The sequence below is a fragment of the Aquarana catesbeiana genome, linkage group LG03 (assembly GCF_042186555.1).
Source record: "Aquarana catesbeiana isolate 2022-GZ linkage group LG03, ASM4218655v1, whole genome shotgun sequence".
NCBI lineage: Eukaryota > Metazoa > Chordata > Amphibia > Anura > Ranidae > Aquarana > Aquarana catesbeiana.
Window position 1 is genome coordinate 620,694,052 of NC_133326.1, and position 15,704 is coordinate 620,709,755.

The following is a 15,704-nucleotide window of genomic DNA, read 5'->3' on the forward strand; positions in this document are numbered from 1 at the left end:
ATTAAATGTGCTGTATCCATGTATCCACCATGTAATGTGTTGTGCCAACCATGTAATGTACTGTGCTATCCCCCCCCCCGTATTATGTACTATGCTGTGCCTCCCACAGACTCACCCCCGCACTCCCACCCCCCTCTCTCTTTCACCCCCCTCTCTCTTTCACCCCCCTCTCTCTCATCCCCTACCACCCTCTCTCTCTCTTTCACCCTCTCTCTATTCCCCTTTCTCACCCACTCTCTCTCACCCCCTCTCTCTCGTCCCCTCTCTCTCATCCCCCTCTCTCTTTCAACCTCCTCTCTCTCATCCCCTCTCTTTCACCCTGTTCTCTCTCTCACCCCCTACCACCCTTTCTCTCTTTCACCCTCTCTCTATTCCCCTTTCTCACCCCCTCTCTCTCACCCCCTCTCTCTCATCCCCTCTCTCTCACCCTCTCTCTCTCTCACCCCCTCTCTCTCATTCACCCCCTTTCTCTCTCTTCCCCCTCCCTCTCATCCCCTCTCTTTCAACCCCCCATCTCGCTATCACACCCCCCTCCCCCCTCTCTCTCTCTCACACCCCTCTCTCTCTTTAATTTAAATTTAACAAAAAATTGTTTGCGTTTTCATTTGATTTATTTCCATAAAAAGGTCCACCAAAATCCTTAGCACCAGGCCCATGTTGCTCTTAATCTGGCCCTGGCTAAGATGGAAGTTCACCTTCCAGCAGGACAATGACCCCAAACACACTGCTAAAGCAAAACTTGAGTGGTTTAAGGGAAAACATGTAAATGTGTTGGAATGGCCTTGTCAAAGCCCAGACCTCAATCCAATAGAAAATCTGTGGTCAGACTTAAAGATTGCTGTTCACAAGAGCAGACCATCCAACTTGAAGGAGCTGGAGCAGTTTTGCAAAGAGGAATGGGCAAAAATCCCAGTGGTAAGATGTGGCAAGCAATGTGGCAAGCTCATAGAGACTTATCCAAAGTGACTTGGAGCTGTGATAACCGCAAAAGTTGGCTCTACAAACTATTGACTTCAGGGGGGTGAATAGTTATACACATTGACCTTTTCTGTTATTTTGTCCTATTTTTTGTTTGTTAATTGTTTATATGAATTTACAAAATGCAAAGTTGAACGGAAAGTTTGAACAGAAGAAAAATCTAAACAAAATCATTATTTGGTGTGACTACCCTTTGGCTTCAAACCAGCATTAATTCCTTTAGTTACACTTGTGCACAGTTTTTGAAGGAACTCGGCAGGTAGGTTGTTCCATACATCTTGGAGAAATAACCACAGATCTTCTTTGGATGTAGGCTGCCTCAAATCCTTCTGTCTCTTCATGTAATCCCAGGCAGACTCGATTGAGTTGAGATCAGGACTCTGTTGGAGCCAAACCATTACATCTTAGAACTCCTTGTTATTCTTGTGGAAGATACTTTTTAATGACATTGGCTGTATGTTTGGGGTCATTGTCCTGCTGCAGAATAACTTTGCGGCCAATAACACTCATCCCTGTTTGTATGGCATGATGAATAAGTATCTGCCTATATTTCTAAGCATTGAGGACACCACTGATCCTGACCAAATCTGCATTTGCATTTGCAGAAAAAGGCAAAGGGTGGTCACAGCAAATATTGATTTGATTTGAATTTTTCTTCTGTTCATTTACTTTCCATTTTGTTAACAGATAAAATTAAACTGTTAGCACTTCTATTTCTGAAAGCATTCTTTCACACCTGCCTACAACTTTTGCACAGTACTGTATATATTCATTTTTATTCGTCCTTTATGTTGGGTAAAAAAATCATTTGCTGACAGTGACTAGGCTCACCACCTCTGCTGATTTTTTGGAGCTGCTGTGGTTTGGATTCCCTTTGGGGTTGATTTACTAAAGGCAAATCCACTTTGCACTACTTCCATTTTGGAAGTGCAGTCGCTGTAGATCTGAGGGGGGACATGCAAGGAAAATATAAAACAGTATTTTTGCTTGTACATGATTGGATGATAAAATCAGCAGAGCTTCCTTTCATTTTAGATCTTCCCCTCAAAGCTAAAGCGACTGCACTTCCAAGTGCACTTGTAGTGCAAAGTGGATTTGCCTTTAGTAAATCAACCCCAAAGTGTGGTGTTGCACACACAGAAGATTTAAATTATGTACTGAGAAATAAAAGTTATACAGCTCTGAGTGCCTTTTCAGTAGTGAAGTATATCTGAATGGTGGTGGTCTTTGAAACCAGTAATGGCTTTTAAGCCTTGTAACTCTGAATTGCTACCTATTTTTTGTAAACTAGGGGACACTGTATATTATGCTGTATTTAGAGAGGCCTCACATAACCCTCACTACCATCAAGATGTCATCAAAGCTTCTGCAGTGGATGCATGTCATGTACTTATACCGGCCATACACAATTCGAACTGTTAACGGGCAGGCTGAATGTACCAAGTTGATCGATTGATCAACTTGGGTACAACCAGCCTACCTAATTCTCTTGCGATTATCGTTAGCGGCTGCTATAGCCACAAGCGATAATCACTGTCTGACAATTGCTGATTCCCCTGTCAGCACTGTCTGTGTTGATGGGGGAATCATGAGAATTTCTTTTCTGCAACCCATGGTTGCAGGAAAGAAAGTTGCACCATGTATGGCTTGCCTTGATGAATATCCGCTTTAACCACTTGCCGACTGCCTAACGCAGATATACTGCGGCAGAATGGCACAGGCAGGCAAAATCACGTACCTGGTACGTGATCTGCCTCCCGCGGACGTTGCCCGAGGCGGTCAGCATCGTTAGGGGAGCAATCAATGCTGAGGGGGAGGCCACTCATTCGTGGCCACCCCCTCGCAATCGCTCCCAACGAATGACAATCTTCCTCTGCCTCTGTAATGTAAACAGCGGCAGAGGAAGTGATGTCATCTCTCCTCGAGTCGGTCTTTTTCGTTCTGGCGCTGAGGAGAAAAGACATCCAAGTAAGTGCACCAACACTACACTTACAGTAGAACACTCTAGGCACACTTTTCACCCCCCCCCATCACCCCCCGATTACCCCCTGTACCCCCTGTCACAGTGACACCAATAGCATTTTTTTTTTTACTGATTATTGCATTGGTGTCCGTTTGTGACAGTTATAAGTGGTAGGGCAGTTAGTGTTAGCCCCCTTTAGGTCTAGAATACCCCCCTAACCCCCCCCAATAAAGGTTTAACCCCGTGATCACCCACCGTCACCAGTGTCACTAAGCGATCATTTTTCTGATCGCTGTATTAGTGTCACAGGTGACGCTAGTTAGGGAGGTAAGTATTTAGGTTCGCCGTCAGCGTTTTATAGCGTCAGGGACCCCATATACTATCTAATAAAGGTTTTAACACCCTGATTGCCCCCTAGTTAACACTTTCACCAGTGATCACCGTATAACTGTTACGGGTGACGCTGGTTAGTTAGTTTGTTTTTTATAGTTTCAGGGCACCCGCCATTTATTACCTAATAAAGGTTTAACCCCCTGATCGCCCAGTGGTGATATAAGTTAGGTTTTAGGGTCAGATAGGGCCTGCGTCGCACCAGGCAGCGTCAGGTTAGCACCAGTACCGCTAACACCCATGCACGCAGCATACAACTCCCTTAGTGGTATAGTATCTGAACAGATCAATATCTGATCTGATCAGATCTATACTAGCGTCTGTCACTTACAAAACACTAAACACACATAACTGCAGCGTTCAGAGTCAGGCCTGATCCCTGCCATCGCTAACAGTTTTTTTGGTAGAGTTTTGATACAGTCGCTAACAGTCAGGAGCTTATTTACCTGTGAGTCTCACTAGTGTACCACTAAATTTAGAGCCCAAAATGGCAAATCGAAGGTACACTATTGAAGAGGCCTACACGTTTCTGAGCATGACAGATAGTGAAGAGGAAGTCACTCATCTGTCAGATTCAGGCTCAGAATATGATCCTGTAGACTACAGCAGCTCCATGACAGATAGCTCTGACAACAGAGGTATGGTCCCTGCCAAGGTCAGGCGTACCAGACCCCGAACTTCTTCTTCTGTCGTTGATGTGCAAGAACCGCAGGTCCCTCAAATGGAGCAGATCAGTACTAGCGCCGCTATTCCTTCTGGTGTACTGGCAAGCACCAGCGGCCTAGTACACCCTGGTCATACATCCAGCACTGCAGTATCACATGGTGACGTGGCGAGTCCCATAAGTGCAGTTCAAGCTGGTAAGGTGGCAAGCACAAGTAGTGTCCGGCTGCCACCAAGAAGACGAACACAGGCCCGTCGTGCCCATAGTGCCCTTCCTGCTGCATTCGCCAAACCTAATTGGGAATCCACCACTTCTGCAGCACCCGTACTTCCCCCATTCACTGGCCAAGCCGGCATTCAGGTGGAAACAGTTGATTTTACATCACTTGATTTTTATGCGCTGTTTTTCACCGAAGATCTAGATCTATTGTGGACCAAAGCAATTTGTACGCTGGTCAACACATCGCCACTATTCCCCAGTCCTCCCTTGCCAGAGATTGGAGACCAATGGGCATAACTAAAAAGAGTGAGTTGCGGTCATATTGGTCCACTGACCCAATTCACCATATGCCCTTGTTCTCTGCCTCCATGACCAGGGCACGATACGAGCAGATCTTGCGGTTCATGCACTTCAATGACAATGAACTCTGTCGTCCTCGTGGAGACCCTGGATACGATCGGCTCTACAAAATACGCCCCCTCGTAAACCACTTCAACCAACGTTTTGCAGACTTGTTTACTCCCCATCAAGTTGTCTGCGTTGATGAGTCCCTGATTAAGTTTTCTGGCCGCTTGTCATTCAAACAGTACCTTCCTAGCAAGCGTGCCAGATACGGGGTCAAGATGTATAAGCTCTGTGACAGGGCCACAGGCTATACATGTAGTTTTATGGTTTACGAGGGCAAAGATAGTCACGTAGAGCCGAAAAACTGCCCTGACTACATAGGAAGCGCTGGCAAGATTGTGTGGGACTTGGTGTCACCCTTATTCGGAAAGGGGTACCACTTGTACGTGGACAATTATTAGACGAGCGTGCCACTTTTTAGTCACTTGTTTGATCAGCAGATTGGAGCATGTGGCACCGTGTGACCTAACCGCCGGGGCTTTCCCCAGCGGCTTGTAGATTCCTGTCTTAGGCTGGGGGAGAGAGCCTGCTTGCGGTGTAATAATTTGCTCGCTATGAAGTGGAGGGATAATGTTTTCGTTCTTACCTCCCTTCATGCAGGCACGACGATCCAAATTACTACGGCGACTGGTGTGGTGGAGAAACCCCTCTGTGTCCACGAATATAACCAAAATATGGGAGGGGTGGACCTCAACGACCAGTTGTTGGCGCCGTACCTAGTTGCCCGTAAGGCCAGACGCTGGTACAAGAAAGTGTCTGTTTATTTATTTCAATTGGCTTTGCTGAACGCTTATGTGCTATACAGAGCTTCAGGACGGACTGGATCCTTCCTTAAATTCCAGGAAGAGATCATCAGAGCCCTTCTGTTTCCAGACGGTGCTCCACCTCACCTTCCCCAACCAAATGCAGTAAGCCGGCTGCATGAGAGGCATTTTCTTTATGTCCTCCCGAGTACCCCTACCCAACAAGCCTCCCAAAAAAGATGTCATGTCTGCAGCAAGCGCGGATATAGGTGTGACACCCGCTATTATTGTCCCTCCTGTCCTGACAATCCTGGTCTTTGCATTGGTGAATGTTTTGAACGCTACCATACACTAGTTCAGTATTAGCGTAGGGTACAGCACTGCACAAACTAGACACACTTTCACAGGGTCTCCCAAGATGCCATTGCATTTTGAGAGACCCGAACCTGGAACTGGTTACAGTTACAAAAGTTACAGTTACAAAAAAAAGTGTAAAAAAAAAAAAAAAAAACACAAAAAAATATATAAAAATATATAAAATAAAAAAAACAACGTTTTATTGTTCTCTCTCTATTCTCTCTCTATTGTTCTGCTCTTTTTTACTGTATTCTATTCTGCAATGTTTTATTGTTATTATGTTTTATCATGTTTGCTTTATAGGTATGCAATTTTTTTTATTCTTTACTGTTTACTGTGTTTTATTGTTAACCATTTTTTTGTTTTCAGGTACGCCATTCAGCTGCAGAGCGGATTTATTTATCTTGACAGCAACAGCGTTTGCTCCCACGATACATAAAGCTGTGACTCCAGCACTGTCGGAGGTGATTTCACCACCACAGTTAAAAAAAAGAGCATATATGCCGAAGCATTAGGGCAGCAGGGGCGGAGGAGCGATTTGTTCCTACCTTTGCGGGTGGATGCCCCCATGCTTCGGCATATATATATTTTAGGCATAGGTTGCGTTAAAAAATGTTTTATTTTTTACTATGTTTTTTTTTGTATTTGCTTTGTAGGTATGGTAAGTCTTACTGTTATACTGTAATGTTACTTTGTTTTATTGTTAACCATGATTTGCTTAGCAGGTACGCCATTCAGTTGCAGCGGGGGTTTATTTATCTTGACAGCAACAGCGTTTGCTCCCACGATACATAAAGCCGTGACTTCAGCGCTGTAGGAGGTGATTTAACCACCACAGTTAAAAAAAAGAGCATATATGCCGAAGCATGGGGGCAGCAGGGGCGGAGGAGCAATTTGCTCCTACCTTTTGGGGCGGATGCCCCCATGCTTCGGCATATATAAACGGTGCATGTATGCCCATCATTAGAAGTGGGTGGATGAAGGGAGGTATTCCAATGGTGGGCATACCCACCGATCAATCTCTTTTTTTCCTTCAGCCCACAGGCTGCATGAAAAAAAAGTTTACAATATATGCCCAACAAGGACCAGCAAAGTACTGGTATGTTGCTGGACTTTGAGTGGTTATATCAGAATGATGCCTGTAGGTTTAGGTATTATCTTGGTATCATTCTTTTCAGCCAGTGGTCGGCTTTCATGTAAAAGCAATCCTAGTGGCTAATTAGCCTCTAGACTGCTTTTACAAGCAGTGGAAGGGAATGCCCCCCCCCCCCCCCCCACCGTCTTCCATGTTTTTCTCTGGCTCTCCTGTCCCAACAGGGAACCTGAGAATGCAGCGGTGATTCAGCCAGCTGACCATAGAGCCGATCAGAGACCAGAATGGCTCCAAACATCTCTATGGCCTAAGAAACCTGAAGCTACAAGCATTTCATGACTTAGATTTCGCCGGATGTAAACAGCGCCATTGGGAAATTGGGAAAGCATTTTATCACACCGATCTTGGTGTGGTCAGATGCTTTGAGGGCAGAGGAGAAATCTAGGGTCTAATAGACCCCAATTTTTTCAAAAAAGAGTACCTGTCACTACCTATTGCTATCATAGGGAATATTTACATTCCCTGAGATAACAATAAAAATTATGTTTTTTAAAAATGAAAGGAACAGTTTAAAAATAAGATAAAAAAAGCAAAAAAAAAATGCATGTGAGGTATCACAGCGAAGGTCAGATCGAGGGCAGTAATTTTAGCAGTAGACCTCCTCTGTAATTTTAAAGTGGTAACCTGTAAAGGCTTTTAAAGGCTTTTAAAAATGTATTTAGTTTGTCGCCACTGCACGTTTGTGCGCAATTTTAAAGAATGTCGTGTTTGGTATCCATGTACTCGGCCTAAGATCATCTTTTTTATTTCATCAAACATTTGCAATATAGTGTGTTTTAGTGCATTAAAATTTAAAATAGTGTGTTTTTACAAAAAAAATGCGTTTGAAAAATCGCTGCACAAATACTGTGTGAAAAAAAAATGAAACACCCACCATTTTAATCTGTAGGGCATTTGCTTTAAAAAAATATATAATGTTTGGGGGTTCAAAGTAATTTTCATGCAAAAAAAAAAATAATTTTTTCATGTAAACAAAAAGTGTCAGAAAGGGCTTTGTCTTCAAGTGGTTAGAAGAGTGGGTGATATGTGACATAAGCTTCTAAATGTTGTGCATACAATGCCAGGATAGTTGAAACCCCCCCCAAATGACCCCATTTTGGAAAGTACACCCCAAGCTATTTGCAGAGAGGCATGTCGAGTCCATGGAATATTTTATATTGTGACACAAGTTGCTGGAAAAAGACAATTTTTTTTTTTTTTTTTGCACAAAGTTGTCACTAAATGATATATTGCTCAAGCATGCCATGGGAATATGTGAAATTTCACATATAACCATGGCATGTGTGAGCAATATATCATTTAGTGACATTTTTTTTTTTTTATCATTATTCAATCACTTGGGACAAAAAAATGTAATATTTAATGGGCTCCACATGCCTCTCAGCAATTTCCTTGGGGTGTCTACTTTCCAAAATGGGGTCATTTGGGGGGGTTTTGTGCTGCCTTGCCATTTTAGCACCTCAAGAAATTACATAGGCCATCATAAACTAAAAGCTGTGTAAATTCCAGAAAATGTACCCTAGTTTGTAGACGCTATAACTTTTGCGCAAACCAATAAATATACGCTTATTGACTTTTTTTTACCAAAGACATGTGGCCGAATACATTTTGGCCTAAATGTATGACTAAAATTGAGTTTATTGGATTTTTTTATAACAAAAAGTAGAAAATATCATTTTTTTTTCGGTCTTTTTCCGTTTATAGCGCAAAAAATAAAAACTGCAGAGGTGATCAAATACCATCAAAAGAAATCTCTATTTGTGGGAAGAGAAGGACGCAAATTTCTTTTGGGTACAGCATTGCATGACCGCGCAATTAGCAGTTAAAGCGACGCAGTGCCAAATTGTAAAAAGTGCTCTGGTCAGGAAGGGGGTAAATCCTTCCGGGGCTGAAGTGGTTAAAGAGCAGTAACTCCACCAATGTGGTATATACAGTAGGGTGTGGGAACAAAGAATGAAATGCACTTGAATAAGTTTTAACCTGGAGTGGGGTTAAAATGCACCTGAAATCAAGTACAGAAAATTTGTTGTCAAATAGGGAAAAATAGAAATGTTAATTGTGTAATTGTGCCTTAGACTTACAGTATAAATCTACCCTTTGCCACCTTTTCTCTACCTTTTGCCACATTTCTCCTGGATCATAGCAGTGCACTTTCTCTGTCTAGGCACTCCTGTGTCTACAGCCTAATAGCTGTATATCAGCAGTTTGTGAACACCTGGAGCACTGCTGCCTCTGACATCTAGTCTCACCATGTCACTACTATACTGCTCACTGTTATCCTTGCTGGAGAGGAAGTTGTACATGAGGACACGAAGTACAAAGATCTGTCTGCTTCTACTTCATTCATGCTTTAGGTCAGTGCTATCTTCATCTCTCCAGCTGATCTGTAATCATTACCTTATCTGTCATCAGCTATCAGTCACCAAAGCAGCTGCTTTGACATAAGGAAGCAAAGCCCTGCTCCTCTACCAGAATGGCCACCTCCACACAGAGATACAGTACAGAACCATGTATGGTAAGTCAGTAATGGGGAAAACACCTGCTGTAGGAGGCCTTTGGGAAATACTGATGACTAGTCCTTTTTTTGGGGGGGGGCACAACTTCTGCAGTCCAGGCACACTTCAAGAGACTAAGACCCCTTTCACACTGCCAGCGTTTTTCAGGCCCTATAGCGCTAAAAATAGCACCTGCATAGCGCCTGAAAAAAGCGGCTCCATTCACTCCAGTGTGAAAGCCCGAGGGCTTTCACACTGGAGCAGTGTGCTGGCAGGGCGTCACAAAAAGTCCTGCCAGCAGCTTCTTTGGAGCGGTGATTGAGCGGTGAACTCACCGCTCCTCCACCGCTCCTCCACCGCTGCTCCCCATTGAAATCAAAGGGGCAGTGCTGCGATACCACCAGCAAAACGCAGCTCCTGCGGCGTTTTGCAGGCGGATTTAACCCCTTTTCGGCTGCTAGCGGGGGTTAAAGCAGCCCCACTAGCGGCCGAATAGCACCGCTAAAACAACAGTAAAGCGGCGCTAAAAATAGCACCGCTTTACCGCTGACGCCGGTGGCGGCTCGGTGTGAAAGCCCTCTTAACAGCAATACCCAAAAGGTAGGCCAAGATCTGGGCAAACAGATGAGGATTGTGATTGAAGGATCTAGATGAGACCTGCATGGGGGATAATAACACAAGCTAAGGGAATGCAGCATGGCAATGTGAATCAGGCAACAAGTCAGCTGTATATCCATACAGTATATAGTACAAAAAAGTTTACTTTAGCTATAATCACTGTTTTTTTCTGCATAATATTAACCAAACATTTAAGATGCATTTAATGAACTGTGGAGGCTGTCTGAAGCTTATTGTAATTTTATTCATACAAGATGTTGATGAAAAGCTTGTATCATATTATGGACTGTTTAAAGTTAGGATATTTATTGATTTTCCATGGACTGCTTCCAATTTTCTAAAACAAAACAGATCAATGAGTCATTTGCTAATATGAGACTGATAGTGGAGGTGGACATCCGTCCCCGCTCTACATATGGTATGTGTCACTGTGCTGTGCAGGATGTGGAGGTTTAAAAAACCCAAATAATCAGAATTATTATTTCAAAACATGTTTCCATAACTTCACTGAATTTTGCAAGCAGCATAAGAGGCACAGAGTTTTCATACACAACTGTGACAGATTTTCTCCTGGCCCACTCAGAAAACACTTTGCCAAGCCTCTCGCCTTATCTCTCTCACAGTATTACAATGTTGCAGTCTGATCAGGTCTACTTCCACAAAGCAGAGTGCAAGGGGAAATGACTATGCGCAAAATGGTATTTACGCATGTAGCAAAGTCTTTAGCCTCTTCCAGTTTAATGAGGACCTTCAAGGCCAAAGATAGCTGACATCCTTCAATATGGAGTGGGTTGTGAGGCATATTGGATGCAAAGATGGTGAAAGTCATTGGGCGCCAGACACTTCTTGGTTGTAAAAGAGGTTTTATTTCTCTTAAGCCCGGGTTCACACTGCTGCGATCTCAGAGATCGCATGTGATTCAGTCCCGCACTGCAGGTGCCGATCACATGAGATCTCTGAGCAATGCGAGTTCAGCCATACAGTTGTATGGCTGAACTCACATTAGAATCGCACAGAAAATAGTGCAGGGACTTGTTTTTCCCCGCACTAGAATCACATCGCATGGGTGTTCTCACCTATGCAATCCGATTCCTGTGTGAGTTCACAGTTCACACTGCGATCTGTGAACAAAACTGGGGGTGTCATTAACTTTGTTAATGACACTCACAGCGGTTCGCATAAGGCAGGGTGAACTGCCTGCAGGAGAGAAGTGATGCGAGAACCAGCGCTGTAATTGCGCTGGTTTCTGCATCGCATCAGTGTGAACCCAGGGTAACAGTCCATTTCAATTTTGGGGGAAAGAGGGTTAGGGCCAGGACACTCTTAAGTAGTTGGCAGACTCTGAGATTTCAATAGGAGGACATCGGTGCAGGGAAAGGTCCCAGCAAGGTGCTACATCTGCACATGCAGGAATGCTGTCTCCTATGGCAACAGTCTTTAACAGTTCCTAACTCAAACGTAACAGTTCCTTCAGCTTTACTATAACTGCTTCTTGTAGTTCTTCAACAATGGGCTCCCGGTCTCTCACTAGACCCACTGATTCACTGACTCTGAATCCCTTGAGCTCCTTCAATCTTTGCGGTGGTATCGCCCTCAAGCGCCACCCACGCTTCCCTGCTGGGTCCCTAGCTTGGCACTCCAGATACTTCTTAAGCGTCACCCCTGCTGACCGACTCGGTCCCTGGCTTCACTCACAAGGCTGCTCTGCAAGCGTCACCTCCGCTGGTTGGGTCCCTGACTTGATCACCGCCTGAAGTTTTCCCGATTCTCCACCGTGCCCGTTCGGTGAGAATACTGCTCCAGTACTTGCTTCAGTTACCCACTGTGGTCCCTGGTAAGGGTGGTTGGTCCCTTAGAGGTGACAGCCCCCTTCTAACTCCGACCACGACTGGTTCTCCAGCCGGCAGAACCGTCACTTTTGGTTAAATTACAAGCCGCAATCCCAACCCTGCGCTGCCTCTTACTTCTGGATAGGCCCTCACACAGCCTGGCAGCCAGATGCCCCCTGGTTAGGCCCAATCTCCAGCCTAGCAGCCCAGGGCATACAACAAACGTCCACCCAGACAGCCGTCCAGGTGGCACAGAACACAGATCACCTGACTCCACCCAAATATATAGGTGCTCCCAGCAGGCCAAAGGATTCAAGAAAACCCCTGGCCATTGGCTGAGATACCCCATATATCCATAACCTGACCTTGGGTTGCCCTTCTAATATCTAGTACCACCAAGTAACCGGCCAAGTACCTGGCCTGGTAGAAGAGAAAAGTGCAACAAGGCCAAACTTAGGGAGAAATCAATAGATCTCTATCAATCAACCAGGATAACTACTCCTGGCGAGAAAATTTGTGAGGAGCTCCCTGTGCTACACGCACATTTAGATTAATGTACCCATCAATAAGTGATACATTCTGGTTGCAATAAGTTACTACTCTTTTTGCAGTGAAGAATGGCACTGAAGAATGGCACTGATGCCACTGATTTTAAATAAAGCACTTAATCATGTTCCTGCAGGAAGCATATTGATAGCTTGATGATCTAAGGCATACCAAACAAAGCATCACACTGTCAAAGAGGCTCCAGGGTAAGCACCTGGAATGTCTTTAACCAGGTTACAGATTTCTTGCTCAGGCAAGCAAGTGCCTTCTGTGAGTTTTGGGATTAATTAAACCTTATAGAAGTTATGGTTGTGTAACAGGAGGTAATGTCACTTGCTGCAAAACTTTTTGTTCCATAAGGTGGCAGTAGCAAGTGCGCTTTTTTTAGCTTGTGACTGACTTTGGGCTATGGCACTCTGGGAGTAGTTTTGAGGATGATCTGAGCCATGACCATAACTGGGAAATCAACTACAATACCCAATGATACCTGGGAGCAGCATAGGTCTGACAAAAGGAAAAGCCTGGGAAGGAGAGGGGCAGTTGGGGAGTGTACCAGCCAGAGAGAGGCTGAGAGAAGAAATTATGTGCTGTGCTGTGCTGAGTTTCATAGGATGCTAATGCACCTTGACCCAGGTGGGTGGGCTGAGCTGAGTACAACTAACTGCTCCAGTGCCTGCCCTAAAATGCCAATCTGTGATCCATACCTACTGGGGAACCCCGAGAGTGAACCACCAAGGTATTCGCCATATCGCCTGCCATAAGTGACAGTAAACAACAAGAAGGTGGCCCCTCTCTCCTCAAACTAACTGCTACAGGAGAACTACCAGGAGAGAGATAGAGTGGTGAGTGAGTCACAGACCCACAGTTGATATTGCCAATTCCCAGTTACAAAAAGCTGCAGATATAAACTTTTCACCCACTATTGTGCTAACTGTTCATATTGTTGCTAGGCTAGGTCCAACACAGCCAAGTTATCTGTTCTGCTCCTCAGAGTGCTGTAGGTGTGTACACCCTAATGTCTGACTTTTACAACTGCTTACACCCTATTATCAAAGTGCTGCAGCTGTGCTTGCCTCCATTTAAGAACTCAACTGCATCTAAAGACATTGCCCAAGTTCACTTCCCAGGCACAATACGGCAACACCCAGTCTACAGATATACTCTTGTTTCCCTGCATGCCAAGGGCCCCAGCTGAGCTGGCAGAATATTCATGTTAAAGACTATAGTCAGATCACTTTATTATGATGGCAGGCCTGTTTTCAACATTTTCTGAAAGCTTAACAATTGGAGTGCAGTTTTATATATATATATATATATATATATATATATATATATATATATATATATATATATATATATATATATACATATACACAGCAGTGTTTGCTCTTTTTGCAATGCCTCAGAAAATGTTCACTATGTTCCAAAGTAACAAAACCCTAGTGGACCTGAGTTCAAAAGGTGAAGATTTGCTCTTTTAGCGAAGATATTTTGCCTAAGTAGCATCCTAAAAATCTGCCTTGTAAGTTTGAGCATTCTTAATTTTTCTTGCTGCAGAATCCATGTCTGCTAACTATGTAGATGCCATGAGTACTGGCCTCATTCTGCCACTACTACAATGACCTATCAGAAAAGTAGTTTTAATCAATATTTCCTACTAATTCATTCAGAGGTGCCTGCTCATATAGAAGGTTGTCCCTAGATGATTATTGGCCAATAACTGATCGTCCCCATGCAGACACAGTAACAAAATAAAGTTATAGACTTTTTTATGTGCTGTACATGGTCTGTGGTGTGTGGTGTGTGCAGGATATCTCTACCAGAGCCTGGTGGCTGTGGCCATGTGCTGTGTCAGTAAAGGACCACAAGTATTCCAGCTATTCACAGGGAAGGTGAACACTGCTATTATGGTGAGTGAAATCTAATTGTGGTTAGTGTGAGCTAATTGCTAATAAACCGCAGTAGGATATTCCCCAGAAACCAGACATGCTACTCCCTATCTGCTGCAACAAAAGGAACATAAATTCAAGTTAGGTAGTTTGGCCCAGAATACTAGAAATGTTGAAATAACTAAAATTATAATGACACCAAGTATTATTATACTCAACATTATTATATACTGTATTATAATACTGTATAATGATGACGAGTATCTCTACACACTGATAATAAGCACTGTTCTCTGTATAATGACGACGAGTATCTCTATACACTGATAATGAGCACTGTGCTCTGTATAATGATGATGAGTATCTCTATACACTGATAATGAGCACTGTGCTCTGTATAATGACGACGAGTATCTCTATACACTGATAATGAGCACTGTGCTCTGTATAATGATGATGAGTATCTCTATACACTGATAATGAATGAGAGTAAGGGATGAACGGACCAACGGCATGACAATGTGGACAGCCACATTCATGCATTAAGATTGGAGAATTTGTCCCCTTTAAGAAAAGGGGGGTGGCCAGAGCAGGGAGGCGCGCGTGGTTAGGATGAACAGGAGAAGGGGGAAGTGACGTCAGTTGTGAGCGATGAAGAGAGAAAGATTCCCACACACCCTCCCGAGGTTGGCTGATAAAAAAGTGGGGCTGTCAGGACAGCCCGGCAGTGTTGGATCTTTGGAGGAGGAGAAGATGACTGTTATATACATATAACATGGTTGGGACCCATCTGTGGTATGGAGTTCTCAGGTACCTTCCGGTTAACGAGGGGTTAACCAGGAAGGGGTAGAAGGTAGGTCACTGTGAAGTTTGAGTATCGCCTCGGAGTCGGGGACTTGCAACTGGAGGCCTAAAGTTTAAAAGAAGTTGGTCGCAGTGACCATGTTGTGTGTCGTTGCCTTCGAAGACCCCAAAAAGGATATATATAAAAAGTCAGTTAACGGTTATTTAAAAGTTATTTAAAAGTTATTTATTCTATTAACGATAATTGTTAATAACAGGCCGCCATAAAAGGCCGTCAGGCCATTTACTCCAAAAACCTTGTCAATTCATTTGTGGAGGATTTGGAGGGGTTTAGAGTATGTATAACAGGTTGGTAAGAGACTGTGGGTTATGTCCTTCATATGTCATGAACACTGTGCTCTGTATAATGATGTTGAGTATCTCTATACACTGATAATGAACACTGTGCTCTGTATAATGATGGCGAGTATCTCTATACACTGATAATGAACACTGTGCTCTCTATAATGATGGCAAGTATCTCTATACACTGATAATGAACACTGTGCTCTGTATAATGATGTTGAGTATCTCTATGCATTAATACTGTAATGTGCATAGCATAATGAGTACACTCATAATAAGAATGTTGGGATAATGAACACCTTTTCA